Source organism: Beta vulgaris, chromosome 3, assembly GCF_026745355.1.
Source record: "Beta vulgaris subsp. vulgaris cultivar EL10 chromosome 3, EL10.2, whole genome shotgun sequence".
Lineage (NCBI taxonomy): Eukaryota > Viridiplantae > Streptophyta > Magnoliopsida > Caryophyllales > Amaranthaceae > Beta > Beta vulgaris.
Window position 1 is genome coordinate 14,844,567 of NC_079204.1, and position 19,730 is coordinate 14,864,296.

Here is a 19,730-nt window from a genome sequence, read left to right on the forward strand (position 1 = left end):
TATAATAACATGTTATAAACTATGAAATTGATTTAACTTATGAATTTAAGCATGTTTAAGTATGTTTAAAAGGGAGTTTTAATAAGTTATAAGTTGCTGGAATTTTAGAAAGGTTGTTATTAATGGAGTTTTGTGGATTTAATAACTAGTGTAGTAGTACTATGCTAGGTAATATAAGTAATTGAGGTTTTAATGATAAAAACAACTTTTAAATATTTTTATAAGGGATTTAAAGTATTTTAAAGTTGCTGGAATTTATTTGGAGTATTGATTTTATATTCTATTGGTTGTTTTAGGCGGAGTTTACTCTGTAGGCGATTTTTAAGGTGTTAATGGTGGCCTACCCATTTGTCTACATAAGGTACGTACATACCTATGTGTTATGTGATATAGTATCATGATTTTAGGAAGGAAAAGTTGTAGTATCATGTATAGGAACTTTGTAAGTCCATATATGATTTCTATTATGATTTGGATTTTACATGTTTTATGCATGTGCGAACATGTTGAGTATAAGATTTAATTATTAGTTGAATATCATGTTTGTATGGAATATTGATGCAAGCATGTTGGTTGGGAACTTTATTTATTAATTCACATGGGGAAATTAATATACTTATTGAGTTGGATCATGTTTGAATCATGTGTTCCCTTATACTATTATTTTCACTGCTCTATGAGGACTGTGAGTCTTGTTTGGTAAGTTGATAATTTATGCCTTTTGAAAGGTAAGTTGGTTGTTGGCTAGGTTCAACAAATAAGAAAGAAAGAAATAAGAAGAAATTAATCTTGGGTTGTAAGTTGTATGGTCACTTATTTAATCCTAAGATAAAAAGGAATTAAGTTGTGAATATTTGATTATATGTGTTTGTATTGTTTGTGTGTGATAACAAGTAATAATTGGTAAATCATATAAAGTGTAACGTGGATAGTAATAAACTTTAGACTGGTGCACGTCTGAAGTTGGATAATCAGAAGTTGGGGTACATGGTGAGCGTGCCATGACTTTTTCTAGGAATTGGATTGATCACCGTTCCTATTTTTATTCAAAGGTTCCTCGATATCGCAAGTCATTATGGAATACGGAGTCGCGCCTGTATTTTGTCTTCCTAGGTGAAGGCTGGTTTTAGTTAGACAACTCGGTCCAATAAATATTCCATTAAAGTAATAAAATGATTGTTAAAGTTTAGTTCAATAAAAGTTATCTGCGGAATGTTATATTGTTATTTATCCTTGCTTATTATTCGTTAATATCATGTTAAGAATGTTTATGTATTATTATGTAGTACCCAGCTTTGCTGATTACATGCTTTATTTGTATGTGTTGATCATGGCTTTGCCTTATTGATCCTGTGATGATCCATTCTTGGTGAGCAGATTCTTTAGTGCATTGACATCTACAGGTTTGCAGATGTTGCATCATGGGGATCTGGGAATGGAGAGCTTGTGTAGCAGATTGTTTTATCTATTGCTTTAGTAGATACATTATATTAAGTTTGGTTTGAAGTTAATATTAATAGTGTGTTTAGTTTTAAAGTACTTTGTTAGTTATATGTTTTCCGCTGCAAAATGCTGAATAAGCCGATACGTTATCACACGGGCGATAATGCTTGATGATTCTCTAAATTTTATATTGAAAAGGTATTTTGTAAAAGAGAGAATTATCGGGGTGTTACATGGTAGCTATGCAGAGGCTACTCATGAGGGAGATCTGATTCTTCCAGGAAATTTTCAAATTACTAGTGTTTTATTTGTGTCTAATCTAGACTGTAATTTGATTTATATCCCGAAGTTATTAGATTCTGCAAATTGTATTATTCAATTCACTAAGACATTGTGTGTACTACAGGACCGCAAGATGAAGATTTTGATTGGAGCGGGTGAGCAGCAAGATGGACTTTTCCTTTTCCGAGATGTTCCAAAGGTGAAAATCCTGGTTGTGGATGGAATGGCATTGATTGAAATCTGGCATAAGCGTTCGGGTCATCCTTCGAAGAAATTTCTGTGTTATTTACCGTGTGTGAGTTCATCTAGTACTAGTATTCCTAAAAGCAATAATAGAGCTAGTAGAATTTTTGAATTAATTCATTGTGATTTTTGGGGGCCATATCGAACTAAGTTTTCTTGTGGTGCTTCATATTTTTTGACCATAGTAGATGATTTTTCCCGCACTGTTTGGACGTATTTATTATATAATAAATTGGAAGTTGAGACTATGTTTCTGCATTTTGTGTCTTTGGTTGATCCTCAATTTGAACAGGATATAAAATGTGTGCGCATTGATAATGACACTGGATTTAATTGCCTCAAACCTTATTTTGTGCAACAACGGATCATTTTTGAAACTTTTTGTGTTAAAACTCCACATCAGAATGGTAGAGTTGAGAGGAAACATGGCCATATTTTAAATGTTGCACGTGCTTTGCGATTCTAGGCTAATCTACCTTTTAAATTTTGGTTGTGTGCAGGCAACTTGCCATTTGATAAATAGAACTCCCTTTGTTGTTCTTGATTATAAGACCTCATATGAGTGTTTTTTTTGGTAAGCCCCCTAAGATGACAAATACCAAGATTTTTGGTTGTTTATATTATGCCTATAATATTTCTCATGGGGGTGATTTTCATTTTGTCACACGTGAAAAATGAAATGTGAAATGATGCAATTAATTAAAACAGCAGAAGTATTCTAACAAAAAGTTCATTCCTTTTTGTGATAATAAAGCAGCTCTTCATATTGTCGTCGTATTTTTTTTTTTCAAGAGTGCAGAAAACACAACGAGATCGAATTTCATTTTGTGATGCATGTATGTGTCATAGTAACCTCTTATGTTTAACAATTTTACTAAGGTCTTGGTGCACCACTATCTTTTCTCTTCTGTCCAAGTTGCAGGTTTGTGACCGTCACACTCGCTCTGGAGGGGGACTATTGGAGACATACTTCCTCTGTTTCTAATTACTTGATATTTATATAGCTTGACTTTTGCGATACTCATATACTCTTATTATGTGTACTCCTTTTTTATAGGATTCTTATTACTTGTATATTACCAAATAGGTTAACCAAGGATCCTTGGATCCAATGGTATGGATTCCTATCTCCCGCATGGGAGACCAAGGTTCAAATTTTGGTGGAAGCAAAATTTCAATATTGTTGGGGGGAGGGGGGAGGGGCTTGTTGGGCTTCTGGGTGAATGGCTCTGTGCGAGGGCAACAAAGAGGAAATTCATCTTACCACGGATTCCGAAAGGGGCCCAAAAAAATAACCTAATAGGTCTAACTCTCTAATTATTTTAACCTTTTAGAAGGCCTCTTATTAGGTGTTTTTTTTGTGACTGTTAAAAATAAATATAGTAAGAAGACATAACACAACCTACAATAGGACACCCTGAGGCCTCAGCCAAATCCCAATTTCTGGGAAAGGCTACTGCATGACTAACAATTACATTTTTTTTGAGGTGACTAACATTAACATTATATAAACATTATTAAACATAAACTAAAACAAAATCCCCTAAAAAAAATTGAAACAAAGACTAAGTTCTAAGGATATTTATTCTAATTTCTTGGAGTATTAGATTTCTTGGTCCTGGACGCTTGGACAACTTCTTTCCACCTGCTGACGAAATACTCGCTCCGTTTTATTTGAATATACATACTTATACTTTTTACATATGTCAATGCAAAACTTTGAGGACATATATCTTTAGTTTTGTATTTATAAAAAAAAAATTACATATTAATAAAATACATATTATGATGAATCTAACAAGACCCCACATGACTATATTTTTTTCTGTGCATAAATCACAAATGATGGTCAAAGTGAAATTTGTGAATAGTGTAAAATATCAAAGTGTAACAATTAAAATGAAACGGAGAGAATAGGGATGGGCACGGCTCCAGGACCTTACCCGGACCCTGTTGGACCCGACCCTAATTTAAGGGTATGTGTCAATTTTTTCAGACCCTAAGGGTCCGGGTCTGGGTCCAAGTGAATTTTTTAGGCTCCGGGTACGAGTCTTAAAATTTTGGATCCAAACCCGACCCTTAGACCCTAAATTATTTAATATATACATTTTAACTTTAAAAAAAAAACTGATTTTCTAAAAGACTAAAACCTAAACTAAAACACCAAAACACCCATTCTGAGCTTTTATATAAGTTGTGTTGGTTTCATTTTTTTTAGTTTGTATGCCTGTGTTTGTTTCGTTTTTTTTCCAGTTTATATGTTTGTGAATTGTGTTTGTTTCATTTTTTTTTTCAGTTTATAAGTTTGTGTTTGTTTCGTTTTTTTTCAATTTATATGTTTGTGTTTGTTCCAAGCGAATTCTTGTGTTTTTTTAATGCGATTTTTTGTGTTTGTTTAATGCGAATTTCAGATGATTATTGATATTAATAATGCTAAAAATTTGACAAAATAAAGAATTTAGGTCGGACCCTCTAGACCCTCAGGGTCCGTGTCTGGGTCCAATTTTTTCAGACCCTTATTAGGATCCGGGTCTGAGTATACAAAAAAATTTAGGGTGCGGGTCTAGGGTTTGGCTGGACCTGACCCTTGTCCATCCCTAGGAGAGAGTATAACTTTGCAGAGCTAACCCGAAAGAACTGTGATAGAGGTTGTTATGAGCTAGAACTTGAATTGCCATAGCAAGGTATGCAAACTCGATTGCTCGCCTATAAAGGAGCCCTAAGGACTTGAATAGATGAGAACCTCCCGGAATCCCAGGAGAATACTTGGGCCTTGATTGTGGAGGGACTTGCTTCCCTCAATGCCTTTAGTTGGGGAGCCTCTCTTAATATATGGATTTTTTAGGTGGTGATAAGACTGACAACCAATGTCACCACAAAATTGAGACATAGTGCATTTTAAGGTTTTGTTTTGTTGGGCTTTTTAAGGCTTGAAAACGGATTCGATTTACTCAATCCATTACTCTTTATGTGATTTGGGTTGTGGATTAACCATTATCATCACTTAAGGGTAACCCATATATACCCCCCAAAATATTACCCTCCATATTACACCAGTCACAAATACTCTTACCCTCCGGATTCATTTTTAATTTCTATCAATCATGCTATCTCTCGTCGTTGCTTCTTCACAGTTTTCTCTCGTCGCTGCTTCTTCACCGATAGTCACTAGTGGAAAAAAGCAGTAGGGCTGCGCTTTTTGAGGGCAGCCCTTTCCATAGCAGCCCTTCACTTTTCAAGTAGGGCTGCGCAAGTCCAGCGCAACCCTTCAAGTAAGAAGCGCTGCGCTAGTTGACAAAAAGCGCAGCCCTTCAAGGGCTGCGCTAGTTCTAAAAAGCGCAGCTCTTTTATGAAAGAAGGGCTGCGCTTTTTAGAACTAGCGCAACCCTTCTTTCATAAAAGGGCAGCACTTCTATGAAAGAAGGGCTGCGCTTTTTGAACTAGCGCAGCCCTTCTAACATAGAAGGGCTGCGCTAGTTCAAACTAGCGCAACCCTTCTTACATAGAAGGGCTGCGCTAGTTCAAACTAGCGCAACCCTTCTCCTATTTTTTTTTTATATATAATTCTGCACCTGCATGCTGTTCCAGACCTGCACACACAGCCCCCACCCCCGCCCCACCCCCGCCACCACCCCAGCCCACCCCCAGCACCGCCCAGCCCACCACTGCCACTCCCACTCCCCACCCACTGCCCACCCCAGTCCCACCCACCAGCCACCCCACTGCCTCTGCCCAGCCCCACCCACTGCCCACCCACAGCCCACCCTGCACCCCCATCCACATCCCACCCACCCCCCACCCACCCCACCCAAACCTCCTTGGACAAAAAAAAAGCGCAAATTAAATACGATAATATATGACAAGTGGAGAAAGGTAATAATTAACTTCATATATATTTAAAATGTAAAAAGTGTACATAGGATTGATAGAAACTTTTACATTCGGGCTAAATCTCATCCTATGCAATCATCGGTAATGTGGGACGCCAACTTATCCCGAACTTCATCATTTCTTCTTTGGTGAAGTTCCTCAACGTGGTGTGGAATTCGCATAAACCTTGCAAAACAACCAAGGAATAAACAACATATAAGAATTCATCATTTTACGTAGTTAATCTTCTAAAAATGACATATACCTTCCCGAAATTCAATCAAAATCAAATGCAAGCCTAAAAGTCTACACACTAGTTATAATATATCTCATATAATCATGTTCAAAGAGAATTTGGGGTTAAATCACTCCATAAGTACATTTTGGGAGCGAAAAGGCTAAAATAGGCCAGAAATGACATTTTCGTTCCCAAAATGCAACCAACAACAAATACAAGCCTAATAATCCACATACTAGTTATATTATGCCTCATATAATCATGTTCAAAGAGAATTTGGGGTTAATCACTTCATAAGTACATTTTGGGAGCGAAAAGGCCAAATAGGCCAAAATAGGCCGGAAATGGCCTTTTCGTTCCCGAAATGCAACCAACAACATATGCAAGCCTAAGAATCTACATACTAGTTATATTATACCTCATATAATCATGTTCAAAGAGAATTTGGGGTTAAATCACTCCATAAGTACATTTTGGGAGCGAAAAGGCCAAAATAGGCCGGAAATGACGTTTTCGTTCCCAAAATGCAACCAACAACAAAATGCAAGCCTAAGAATCCACATACTAGTTATATTATGCCTCTATAATCATGTTCAAAGAGAATTTGGGGTTAAATCACTCCATAAGTAATTTTGGGAGCGAAAAGGCAAAATAGGCCGGAAAATGACGTTTTCGTTCCCAAAATGCAACCAACACAAATGCAAGCCTAAGAATCCACATACTAGTTATATTATGCCTCATATAATCATGTTCAAAGAGAATTTGGGGTTAAATCACTTCATAAGTACATTTTGGGAGCGAAAAGGCCAAAATAGGCCAAAATAGGCCGGAAATGGCCTTTTCGTTCCCGAAATACAACCAACAACATATGCAAGCCTAAGAATCTACATACTAGTTATATTATTCCTCATATAATCATGTTCAAAGAGAATTTGAGGTTAAATCACTTCATACCTACATTTTGAGGCCTAAAAGGTCAAAATAGGCCGGAAATGCAACAAACAACAATTGGAAACCTAAAAGTTACATACCTTTCGAAGATCACCAACATCTTTGCAATAGTTGACGATATCGAGCATGAACCTCATGACGTAATACCCACACGCAAGTCCACCTTCTTGTACCGGACACTAAAATTCACCAAAGATGCAATAAATGACATGTTAGATGTGTATTATGTGTTTCTATTTTTTGGATGCAAAAAATTACTCATGCTACCTCGACTAAATACCAAACAGGAGGTTTTCCTTGTCGAAGTCCAGATGCACTACGCTTCTTCATCACACTACATCAATAGATTATTATAAGATTAGATGTACATTTAATATTTAATAAGCTAAGTGTGCATATAGTTTCGATTAGGCTACCTATTTAACAATGATTTGACTAGTAAGGACCGTATTGTTCCTTTACGCAAAGAATCAAAGTGGTAGACTTCGTTACGTGACAAACATATTGCAATCAGTGTCCAATGGTTCCTACAACAATAAAAATGTTATTCTTATCGTAGAACAACTAATAGGTCAATTTAATTAATTAAAAAGTGAGTTTAAGAAGCATACGATTCAACGTAAGGAAGAAGAATGATCTTATATCCACTACGAGAACATGCGTTCAAAGATTCCTTGAGATATGCTTTCACCTCCTCTTCGTTTTTTACGCAACTGTTATCTCGTACAAAGCTTGGACATAACCAACCAAATTGGCTGACTAGATTGCCTCAAATCATTGTATAATAGCCTGAGAATTCATATTGATAAAAATAAACTTACTTATTATAGAAGTTATTATTAGTTGGATTGAATACTACTTAAGTAAGGCATATATGTATATTTATTAATTAATTTAAATATACTAATAAAATATTACCTCATGAATGTTTGTATCATGGAAACATTCAACTCGTCCCCAAGTAAGAATTCTTTGATATCAACCTTAGAAATGAAGGTTGATGTTTCCTCAATGTAGTGGAATTGGCGGTCCGACAACTTAATCTCAATCAATGCTTCATCGTCTGCATCGCTAACGCACTCATGTAGCCAGAAGCACGGTTGAGTAAGGCGTTGCACCACCTCCATATCCGTAATGAGTGGAGACTTTGCCGTAGAAACATTTACTTGGTACGTCGGCCTCCTGAGGTGAAGCTACCTTCTTTCCTTCCTGTCGGCCTTCCCCGAACCCTAGCAATTAGTTAAATTAAAAGATATTACTGACAATCATATATAGGAACTATAAAAGAAAACTATGTATATAACTTATGTTAGACATTGTACCTGATCTGATAACCGCACCATGCACGCGGCCATAGAATATAACTGCCAAGAGCATCAGACAATAACTGTAAACCAACTCCTGCATTCGGCAGCGGAAGAGGAAATGCTTCGAAACCGGGCACAATGTCTGAAACGCTGACCACATAGTGAATATCAGTGACTGGCTGGTTGTGCAATCGTACCCGGTCCCTAGGGGGCTGTACAGATCCATAAGCCACGATAATGAAACTACCATGACCATCTCCTTGATTTAGTAGCTCACATGGTGTCTCTACCTTTAAAAAAAACTCTATTCATAGTTAGTCTATGAAACAACATATTTAAGAACAATAGTTGTGATATTAAATGATTACCGTGAACTCCAGATATGGATGAGGCTGCGTAGGAACAGGCTGCGCAGGAACACCGCCCTGCGGGAAAGTACCAAAAGTCGGTAAGCCCATCTGCGCCAAAATGGCGTTGAAATTCTGAGTCATATCCGCTCTCAGCTCCTCCCGAAGCTCGGCTTTCATAGCCTCCACATCTATGGCAGCTGCTGATTGACACTAGAGGCACTGGATCTTGACGTAGAGGTGTATTGATCACCATACACCTTTCTCACCTCGAGGCGGACACCTCCTACGCCCCTCACACGTCCATACTGGTCCCGTCCTAGAGTCTCGTGTAAGGCATCAACTTGTCCTTTAGGAGTGAACTCACCAGTTACCTCCTTTTCATTCAAGCCAATCTGCATAAGGATAAGAGAGAAATACTCGTGAGCACACAAGTTATATTATTATGTAAACCTTTTCAAAAACTTATAATATGTACTTACAATGGCATTAGCTATCTGTTTTGTTGCGGGATCAGGTATGACTCTCTGTCACTTTGCATCAACCCCATGCATGGAACACCAATTGAGCGCTCTATCTGGTTGCCGCTGTGCAACTGTCGTCGTAGAGCTAGTGCCCGATGTCGTGGTCGACGCAATCGTGGGGTAATGGTTGTACATCCACGATTCTCTCGCCTGACCATACGACTGAGCACCTAGATGGTGATAGTGCTTCCTAGCTTTTGCATTCGCGCTATTTTTAGAACCATATGCCTGAAACATACAAATATAAACAAAGGTTAGATATGATGTTATACAATAATATTGGATCTAAAAGTATTTAATCTTAGCTAGTAAAAAATTCTTACAATAGCTTCTGGGGTTGTTTTTTGTTTGACAAATGCATACCACTCCTCAGCTATGATATGCCTCCATATCTGATATGGAAGCTTGGAGGGCTCCTCAAATGATGTGCCTTGTGAAGCCTCAGAAGAAGGTGTTGCTCCCCCGTCGTAGATCTTCTTCTTCTTTGTTCCCCCGACTTTTCTCCTCTTTGTGATCCACCCCGACACTAGCTTGGCCTTGAAGTCTCGGAACCTCTGGACAACCGCGGATAGAAACAAATCCTTCTTCGCTTCATCATTTGGAATATTGAATTGATTCTACAAAGAACGCATTTCACAAATTAGTAAATATTACATAGTATATTTAACTAAAGTGTTAAGATTCTAAACGTAAATGTACGCGAATCTTACCATAGTATCTTCCCAAACCATCTTCTTCAAATTCTCGGGGACCTCTTTCCATGAGTGGAGAATGGAGAGCTTATGCATGCAAATCCCAACTTGCATGGCATACTACAAGGTTGCCCCAAATCATCGTAATCCAAAGTCATTAGGGTGTGTTTCCCTAGTGACTTTGTAGGTCCCCTTCCTTCCTCTTTTTCGTGTCCAAGTTCTTACTTGGCTTTTGTAAACCTTTTTCTTCACGGCGAGCCATAACCAATTGTCGCTGTTCCTTTCTCTGATCGTAACACTCATCCTCGGTAGTGTGTTCCGCACTCGTATCCGTATGCACCTCCGCCATGTCCCTGAAATTGTACAAACATACGAATTAATAAAAAAAACATTTAGGGCGCGAGGGGGGTGTGCAGCAGGTGGGGGAGGCGGGGGGGGTTGGGCAGCAAGGGGGAGGGGAGGGGGGCAGTAGGTGGGGGAGGGGGCAGCAGGTGGGGGAGGGGGGGTGGAAGTGGGGGGGGGGTGCAACAGGTGGGGAAGGGGGGCAGCAGGGGGTGCAACAGGGTGGGGGGGGGGCAGCAGGGGGAGGGGGTTGCAGCAGGTGGGGAAGGGGGGGGGGGGGCAGGGGGAAAGGGGCGGTGCAGCAGGGGGAAGGGGGGAGCAGGTGGGGGAAGGGGGTGTGCAGCAGGGGGAAGGGGGGTGCAACAGGGGGGAAGAGGGGCAGCAGGTGGGGTGGGGGGTGACAGCAGGGGGGTGGGGGAGGGGGAAGGGGGCAGCAGGTGGGGGAAGGGGGGGCAGCAGGTGGGGGGAGGGGGGTGTGCAGCAGGGGGAAGGGGGGGCAGCAGGTGGGGGCGGGGTTAAATCACTCGATAAGTACGATTTGGGAGCGAAAAGGCCAAAGTAGGCCGAAATAGGCCGGAAATGGCCTTTTCGTTCCCGAAATGCAACCAACAACACATTAACGCGTAACAATCTACATACTAGTTACATTATACATCATATAATCATGTTCAAAGAAAATTTGGGGTTAAATCACTCGATAAGTACGATTTGGGAGCGAAAAGGCCAAAATAGGCCGGAAATGGCCTTTTCGTTCCCGAAATGCAACCAACAACAAATTAACGCCTAACAATCTACATACTAGTTACATCATATATAATCATGTTCAAAGAAAATTTGGGGTTAAATCACTCGATAAGTACGATTTGGGAGCGAAAAGGCCAAAATAGGCCGGAAATGGAGAAATATAACACACCTGAGTTTATGTCTCATGATTTATTGACTTCCGCCGTTTCACGGATCCTCAAGTACATTTATCCCTTCCGTGTGATCTACACGCATATAGTTCTCCGACATATTTACATCATCTTCCACACAAATTTCAGGATAGGTAAAAGGGGGGAGGTCTTCAAATGCATCATATTCCTCCTCATTATCAACATCACCAATACCGAGGATACTCCTTTTACCAGGTACAACAATTGACCACTTATGATCAGCAGGATCAGTTACAAAAAATACTTGCTTCACTTGTGATGCAATTACAAATGGCTCCTCAGTTTCACGTAGACGACTAAGGTCAACAAGAGTGAAACCGCAAGGATCATCGTTTCTTACACAACGTCGATTATTGTCAACCCACGTGCAACACAAGAGGCAAATATTAAAAGTACAGTAGTCCAGCTCCCATTATTCTTGTATTCGCCCATAATAGTTGCTTTCAGCATGTACAGGCGACTTATCTTTCGAGCTTTGTTTGTGAGACGACGCCACAAGTGAAACACCACTATTTTGTTGCGATCTTGACTTGAGATCTTGACGTTCAGTCCAAAAGTATACCCATTAATATCATAACCCTCATAAGAGCGTACAGCTTCACGAGGACCAAATGCTAACCACTTGACTGTTTCAGGAACACTTTCATCCAAATCATTGAGTACTCGTTTATGAAACCAATCAATGAAAGTCTTGTTATGCATTTGCGTCAATGCCCTCACTCCTTTTCCAGGATTGCTAACACGTAATTCCTCCATATGTTCACTTAAATAAGGATGGACATCTGGTACGTGATGCAATACAAATAAGTGAGCTTGTTTACGCTTTTCTACGGAAGGTCTGATCAATTTTGAACCAATTGTACCCTTGCCCTCAAGTCTGCCCTCGTGTCGGGATGTCGGAAGTCCAACAGGATCAACACTAGCAAAATACTCAGCCACAAAATTACTGATCTCTTCACCCACAATCCCTTGAATTATACTACCTTCTGGTTGTGCAGGATTCCAACTTTATCCTTCAAAGTTCCCATATATCTCTCAAAAGGATAGCACCACCTCAAAAACACTGGACCACACAGCTTAATTTCTCGAACTAGATGGACAATGAGATGGACCATAATGTCAAAGAATGCGGGGGGAAATACATCTCAAATTTGCATAGAGTTTCAACTACTCTGCTGCAAGGAATCGAGGGTCGACGGGTCTAGGACTTTGCTGCAGATTGAATGAAAAAATGAACACACAGTTCTGTAATGGTGTGCCTCACATGCTTTGGAAGTATCCCACGAATTGCAATCGGTAAGAATACTTGCATCATGACATGACAATCGTGCGATTTCATACTCGATAACTTCAACTCACCATTTAAGGTAACAAAGCGCTTCATATTCGATGAGTAGCCAGTAGGGACCTTAATGCCATACAATGACTCGCAAAAAATCCGTTTCTCTGCACGCGACATCGTGTAGCAAGCTGGTGGCAAATAATTCTTCTCCGAATCCTCCACCTTTTTACTTTTCTGAGTTTCATCATCAACCCTTTCCTCCCCTCTTTTCTTCTTCCTTCCGTCCCTTTTCTGAGCCCACAACTCTGGTCGAATCCCCTCTTTTTCCAAGTAAAGTCGTGACGCCTTAACATCTTTTGTCTTGCCCGGAATATTCATAAGTGTCGCGATAATAGCTTCACAAACATTCTTCTCTATGTGCATGACATCCAAACAATGTCTGACCTTTAGATCTTTCCAATATGGGAGTTTCCAAAAAATGGACTGTTTTTTCCATAATCCTGTAGGTCTATCAACCTCACTAGCAGGTTTACCAAAGACTGTTTCAATGCCCTTCACCTGATTATAAACTTCAGTACCAGTTAATGGTCTATGAGCAACTTCTTCTTCAACCGTCCCATCGAATGCCTTCTTCTTAAACCGATAGGGATGGTCGCGGTGAGGAGCCTTCGTGTGCGCATATACACATGTTTGCAGCCCTTAAGGTGTGTAGATTTCATGTCATCTAAACAAATCGGGCAAGGTTGTTTTCCTTTAGTCTTATACCCAGATAAGTTCCCATAAGCTGGATAATCGTTCATAGTACAAAAAAGCATGGCACGCAGAGTGAACATCTCATTAGCATACGCATCAAATACTAACACTCCTTCGTTCCACATCTTCTGTAAATCTTCAACAAGCGGCTGAAGGTATACATCTATGTCATTTCCAGGTTGTTTGGGCCCCGATATAAGAAGCGACAACATCATGTACTTGCGTTTCATGCACAACCAAGGAGGCAAGTGTAAACCACTAAAACTACTGGCCATGTCTATGCTGCGAGCTGAGATTGCCAAAAGGGTTCATGCCATCCGTACATAATCCAAGCCTCAGATTCCTATCCTCATTACCAAATGACTTATGCACCCTGTCGATAGTTTTCCACTCAGGCGAATCAGCCGGATGCTTGAGCAGACCGTCTTTCTTCCTACGATCTGCATGCCACCTCAAATTCTTCGCATCTCCTTTAATTGAGAACATGCGCTTAAATCTAGGTATTATGGGTAGATACCACAACACCTTGGCTGGTGGTCCTTCACTACCTCCAGCTCCTTCACGCTTGTACCTCGACAATCCACAACGTGGACACTCATGTAAATGCTCATACTCATTACGATAAAGCACACAATCGTTAGGACAAGCATGTATCCGCTCGTACTCTAAACCCAAAGGACACATCAGCTTCTTCGCATAATAGTACGACTTTGGCAGTTCATTTCCATCAGGGAGCATCTCAGCTAAAACTTCCAACAACGATGTGAAACTAGAGTCCGTCCAACCAGCGTTCGACTTAATGTTGAACAGTGTTACCACCGCGGAAAGTTTGGTGTACTTTGTACAACCTGGATACAACGGCTTTTCAGCAGCCTGAGACATAGACTCAAAAATACGAGGTCGTCTACACGACTGATCTTCAACCTCGTGTATCATCTCGTCTACCCGATCCCTATCATCATCTCCAAATTCATCATCCAAATTCTCATCCCCTAACTCATCATCATCCTTCTTTTTTTCTTCACATACATCATTCTTTACTCCAGAGCTTCCCATATACCTCCCCTGCTCACCATGCCAAATCCATACGTGGTATTGAGGCCTAAACCCACGGCGAAGACATGCTCCCTAACCACATGTATACTACTAACCTTGCTCACATTTCTACAATCCAAACAAGGACAATAAAAGTCGACTGCTCCAGAGGATGTTTGATATTCTAATGCACTTCTACAGAATTCCAGACCCCATTCACAAACTCAATCGATTCACGACTACCATACATCCAAGTACGATCCATCTCATTCAAGAAGACCACCCTAATAATTAAACACAACATTCATTATAATGCATCAATCATTATTAAAGTACACACACTCACATATTCAAATCACACACGTATACAACAAGCTAAGATAGTCACATGTTCAATTGTATGCATGCAGTCAAAGGTCCTTATCACTCCAACCTAACCCATCCTTGGACGTCTAATCTCACTAGTGAATATATGCCAACTTTTCAATTCTAAGGAAAATCCGGCAGCATTTCCCTACAGTTCTCCAAGTACACAATGTAGATAATTGCTTATCTACATATGTACCCAGAGAACAATGTAGCGAAACGATAAGCCAAGATTTTCCTCAGAATTGAAAAGAAGACACACATTCACCACCTAAGTGAGATCAAACGTCCAAGAACAGTCCCAAACCGGGGACTATTCAAGACTTACTCCTAATGAGTAAGTCTTGAACGGGTATCTAGGCATATATGATGATGATTCAAACAACTAGTTATTTTCATATATATAGCTAAATCACATTGCGTTTTCATACAATCTCATATCAACAAATAATATATATACATTATAAAAATACTATATACATCAATAAATTATCAACTTTGTCTACATGTTAAAGTAGTTACCTCTTAACACCAACGACGAGCAATGAAGAGAAAAGAGATACTTGGAACTTTACTTGCCTTCCTTAGCCTCTTCTTCCTACAATTGACAAAACCCACATTGCACATTAACCATTTAATTCAATTAACAAAAACAAAAGTAACTTAAAAACAAAATTAATCCATACCTAATTAACCACTCAAATGGTGGAGAAGAGAAGAAAAGAGAAGAAACTAAGAAGGGTGGTAGTGCGCAAGGTGGTGGTGCACAAGATGGTGGTGCGCAAGGTGGTGGTGCGCAAGGTGGTGGGCACAATGTGGGGGGTGCTGCGCAAGGTGGTGGTGCGAATTGTGGTGGTGCGCAAATGTGGTGGTGCGCAAAAGTAGTGGTGGTGCGAATTGTGGTGTTGCGAATTGTGGTGGAGCAAAGTAGTGGTGGTGGTGGTGCTCGAATTACGGCAAATAGTGGTGGTGGTGGTGCAACACTCGAAGAGAAAGAGGGAAAGTAGTGGTGGTGTGGTGCTCGCTATTTTCGCACAACTGGGGTAAGAAGTGAAAGAGGGAAAGTGGGAATGAAAGAGAATAGGCGCGCATGCATAGGAAGTATCGAAAAAAAAATAGCAGCTAGTAGGGCTGCGCGAGTTTGAAAAAAGCGCAGCCCTACCTTGAGAAGGGTTGCGCTTTTTAAAAAGCGCAGCCCTTCACCTTGGGAAGGGTTGCGCTTTTTAAAAAAGCGCAGCCCTTCACCTTTGTAGGGCTGCGCTTTTCCAGAAAAGCGCAACCCTTCAAAAATAGGGTTGCGCTTTTATCAAAAGCGCAGCCCTTCTTGCGTAGCCCTTCTGTTTTTTTCCCCTAGTGAGTGATCTAAAGAACTGCATTGTTTCTGGCGATTTAAAAAAGTCAGATTTCATTTTCGGCTTTGCTCTTTTTTCTTAGGTTACTATTCGCATTCTTTCTCTTCATTCTTTTTGAAGCATGATTCCAACTAAACTTTGTTAATCCTTCTATTTTGAATTGGTTATTATTTGATCCAAAATGTTATGCGTGTTGATTTTCTTTGATATTCTGGGTAAACCGAATTCGTTTCTAAACCTTAAAAAATCCCAACCAACAAGGTCTTAGATTCTACTTTGACGATTTATTTAAGGAAAATTGGATTTCAATAATTCAATCTTTAAGTAGTCTTCTTAAAACCGTCCCACTTATGATTTTTTTTGAATAGTCCAACCTTTTGGTAATGTATTATCATAATGGTCCCATGTGACTTGTGACCTGAACTTCAGGTAATTTTTTTTCCTCCTACTCGTTTCTCTCCCCCTCCCTTCACCTCTATATCTAGTTTCACCCTCTTCCCTTCCACCGTCGGCCCCCACCCCTAAAAGCCTGAAACTTATATCACGCTCCCAGGAGCATGGTGGTCTAAATGCTCCATAACAATATCCTAATTCACCCTCTTTTTTTCAGCTTCTGCCTTCGCTGCGCCGCCTCATGCCGTTATATATTTAGACCTCACCACCTCTCTCTCTCTCTCTCTCTCTCATCTCTTCCTCTTCTTACTATATCTCTCCTCGAATCACGTTGTCTTCGTCGTCATGGTCGTGTGATTTCTTTCTCTTCGAGCGGTGGTTGTATGTTGTGTTCATCGTCGTACTGATGGCAATAGCAGTGGTATATGGAAGATCGTTGGTGGTGGCTGTGTTTGTGGTTGGTTTCTTCAAATCAGGTGGTGCGGCCGTGCTTGTATTGGTGGCGGTGTTTGTGGTCGGATTCTTTAATTAGTTTCAAAAAGGTAACATTTAGGATATTTTAGCTAATAGAATATAAATATAGGATATATTTTGTTCCTAGAGATATACTTTATATAGATATCATAATCCTAATAGGACTATCCTAGGATGTAACACTATAAATATTGATCAATGTTAATCACTCCAATTGAGGAGTTTTCCCAAATATAGCATGGTATCAGAGCTCTAGGTTTTATTATTAGTTTCTACAAAAACAAAAAAACAAAAATTGGGACGTGTTCTCCCACTATTCTTCCGCCCAATTTTTTTTTCGGGTGCGACGGCTCATATGACAAACTCCTTAGGTACTCTCATTCCCTTATTTTAATTTAAGCAATCCTAATCATATTTTAGTTGGTAATGGTCATCGCATTCCCGTTCTTGGTTATGGTCACTCTTACCTCCCAACACCCACCCACCTTTAGCCCTCCGTGATGTATTATTTACCCCATAAATCATCAAAAACCTTATTTCTGTTTGCAAATTTACAACTGATAATCATGCCTACATTGAATTTGATCCTTATGGTTTTTCTGTGAAGGACCTTTGCACGGGGAATATAATCGCGAGGTGTAATAGTTTCGGGGAGCTCTATCCAGTGACCAACCCTCCACCTTCTACGTGTCTTGCCACTGCCCTAACGACCACATCCTCACCAACCTGGCATAGTCGCCTTGGCCATCCAGGATCTCAAGTTTTAAGCTTTCTTAGGTCTAGAGATTTAATACGTTGTAATAAGGAGCCTCACTCCGATTTTTGCAATTCTTGTCAAGTCGAAAAACATCTTCGTTTACCTTTTCATGAATCTACTAGTGCTACCCAATCTGCTTTTGATATTATTCATGCTGATTTATGGACTTCTCCTATTCGTAGCACTCAAGGTCATAAATATTATTTAGTACTCTTAGATGATTTTACTCATTTTGTGTGGACTAATCCCCTCAAATTTAAATCTGAGGTCTTTCAAAAATTTCTTCATTTTCGCCAATATGTCCAAACACAATTTGAACGTCCCATTAAAGCTCTCCAATGTGATCATGACAGGGAATTTGATAATAGCCCATTTAAATTATTTTGTGTCCAACATGGCATAATTTTTCGCTTCTCTTGTCTTCATACTTCATCACAAAATGGGAAGGCTGAACGCATGATTGAAACCTTAAATAATATGTCTCGTACTCTCTTATGTCATGCATCTATTCCTCCTCAATATTGGGTAGAATCTCTTAACACGGCCACCTATCTTATCAATCTCTTTCCTACTAAGACACAAAATAATCTTCCTCCTGCTGCCATATTGTTTCACATAACCCCCTCTTATGACCATATTCGGGTTTTGGAGTGTCTTTGCTTTCCCAGTTTGACACCTACCATCCACATAAATTAGCTCCCCGCTCTACTCCTTGTGTTTTCCTAGGCTACCTATCCAATCATCGAGGGTATCGGTGTCTTATTGCCACTAGTAAAATCAGAATTTCTCGTCATGTCACCTTTGACGAGAATACTTTTCCCTTTACTAATTTGCGAACATTTCGGCCTGATGAGTATACCTTCTTGGATGATTCTGGGCTTAGTCCCTTATTTTCCCTTTGTGGAACTCTCCTCCCCCACAATGCTGTCCGAGTTTCACACCAACCCCAAACCCAGACCCCTCCGACCCACAGTTCCCCTACAGCGCGCGCTTCCTTTGGTCCTAGCCCCCCCCCCCCCCCCCCCCCCCGCTGACCCGCGCCTCACTAATGGCCCAGGCCCAACACTCTCTCCCTCTCCCTCGCGTGTTGGCGCAGCACCCATCCCCGATTCAAACACCCCTCCCCGACCTGTGCGCTCCCAGGCCCAATAGGTTCCTCAACCTCACTACAGCCCACCTCCCCTACGTGGGCTCCCTCCCATTCGGCCCACACGACCTCTGCCATCCCCACACCATATGACTACTAGGTCTAAAGTTGGCATTTCCAAGCCCAATCATAAATACACCCTTCATACACTTTCTTCACTCCTTCCTCTACATCGTTCCCCAATTCCTAAAAATCACAAACACGCCTTGACTGATCCTAATTGGAATGCGGCGATGCATGATGAATATGGTGCTTTAATTAATACTGGGACATGGGAATTAGTACCTAGGCCTATGGGGGTGAATATTGTAAATTGCATGTGGATTTATACTCACAAAGAAAATGATAAAGGTGACCTTCAAAGGCACAAAGCTCGTCTTGTTTGTGATGGCAGGTCCCAGGAGGTTGGTATCGATTGTGATGAAACTTTTAGTCCAATTGTTCGTCCTGCTACTTACAGGAAATGGTATATATGCATCAACCACCTAGTTTTGTTGATAAGAGATTTCCTCACTATGTTTGTCGCCTTCGCAAGGCTCTCTATGGACTCAAACAACCTCCCCAGGCTTGGTATCAGCGTTTGCGCATTTTCTTATTCATATGGGATTTGTTGTTGCTCAGAGTGACAACTCTTTATTCACTTTTCGTTAGGGTAACGATATGGCTTATCTTCTTCTTTATGTTGATGATATTTTTTATCCACCTCTTTTGATGCCTTGCGGGACCGTATCATTACTCACATGAAATCTGAATTTCCTATGTCTGATTTGGGGCCGCTCAGTTACTTTTTGGGTATTTCAGTTTCTCGTACACCATCCTACATGCTTCTTTCTCAAAAAAAAATATGCACAGGACATCTTGGAGCGTGCAACGTATGGGCACCTGTAAACCTGCAGCGACTCCTGTTGACACTAACTCTAAGCTTAGTGCCGCTTTGGGTCCCCATGTGGCAGATCCGATTCCTTATCGTAGTTTAGCAGGTGCTTTGCAGTACCTC

At 40.5% G+C, this 19,730-nt stretch overlaps 1 long non-coding RNA gene across 1 annotated transcript; it reads right to left on the reverse strand.

Annotated features, from left to right (window-relative positions):
* Positions 1–7,086: 7,086 nt before the first annotated feature.
* LOC125495832 (uncharacterized) lies at positions 7,087–8,191 on the reverse strand. The gene is made up of 5 exons (XR_007272238.2): positions 7,946–8,191; positions 7,639–7,816; positions 7,444–7,554; positions 7,295–7,361; positions 7,087–7,206 (listed from the first exon to the last, which is right to left on the reverse strand). It is a non-coding gene; the product is annotated as an uncharacterized LOC125495832 (long non-coding RNA).
* Between the last annotated feature and the right edge of the window lie 11,539 nt (positions 8,192–19,730).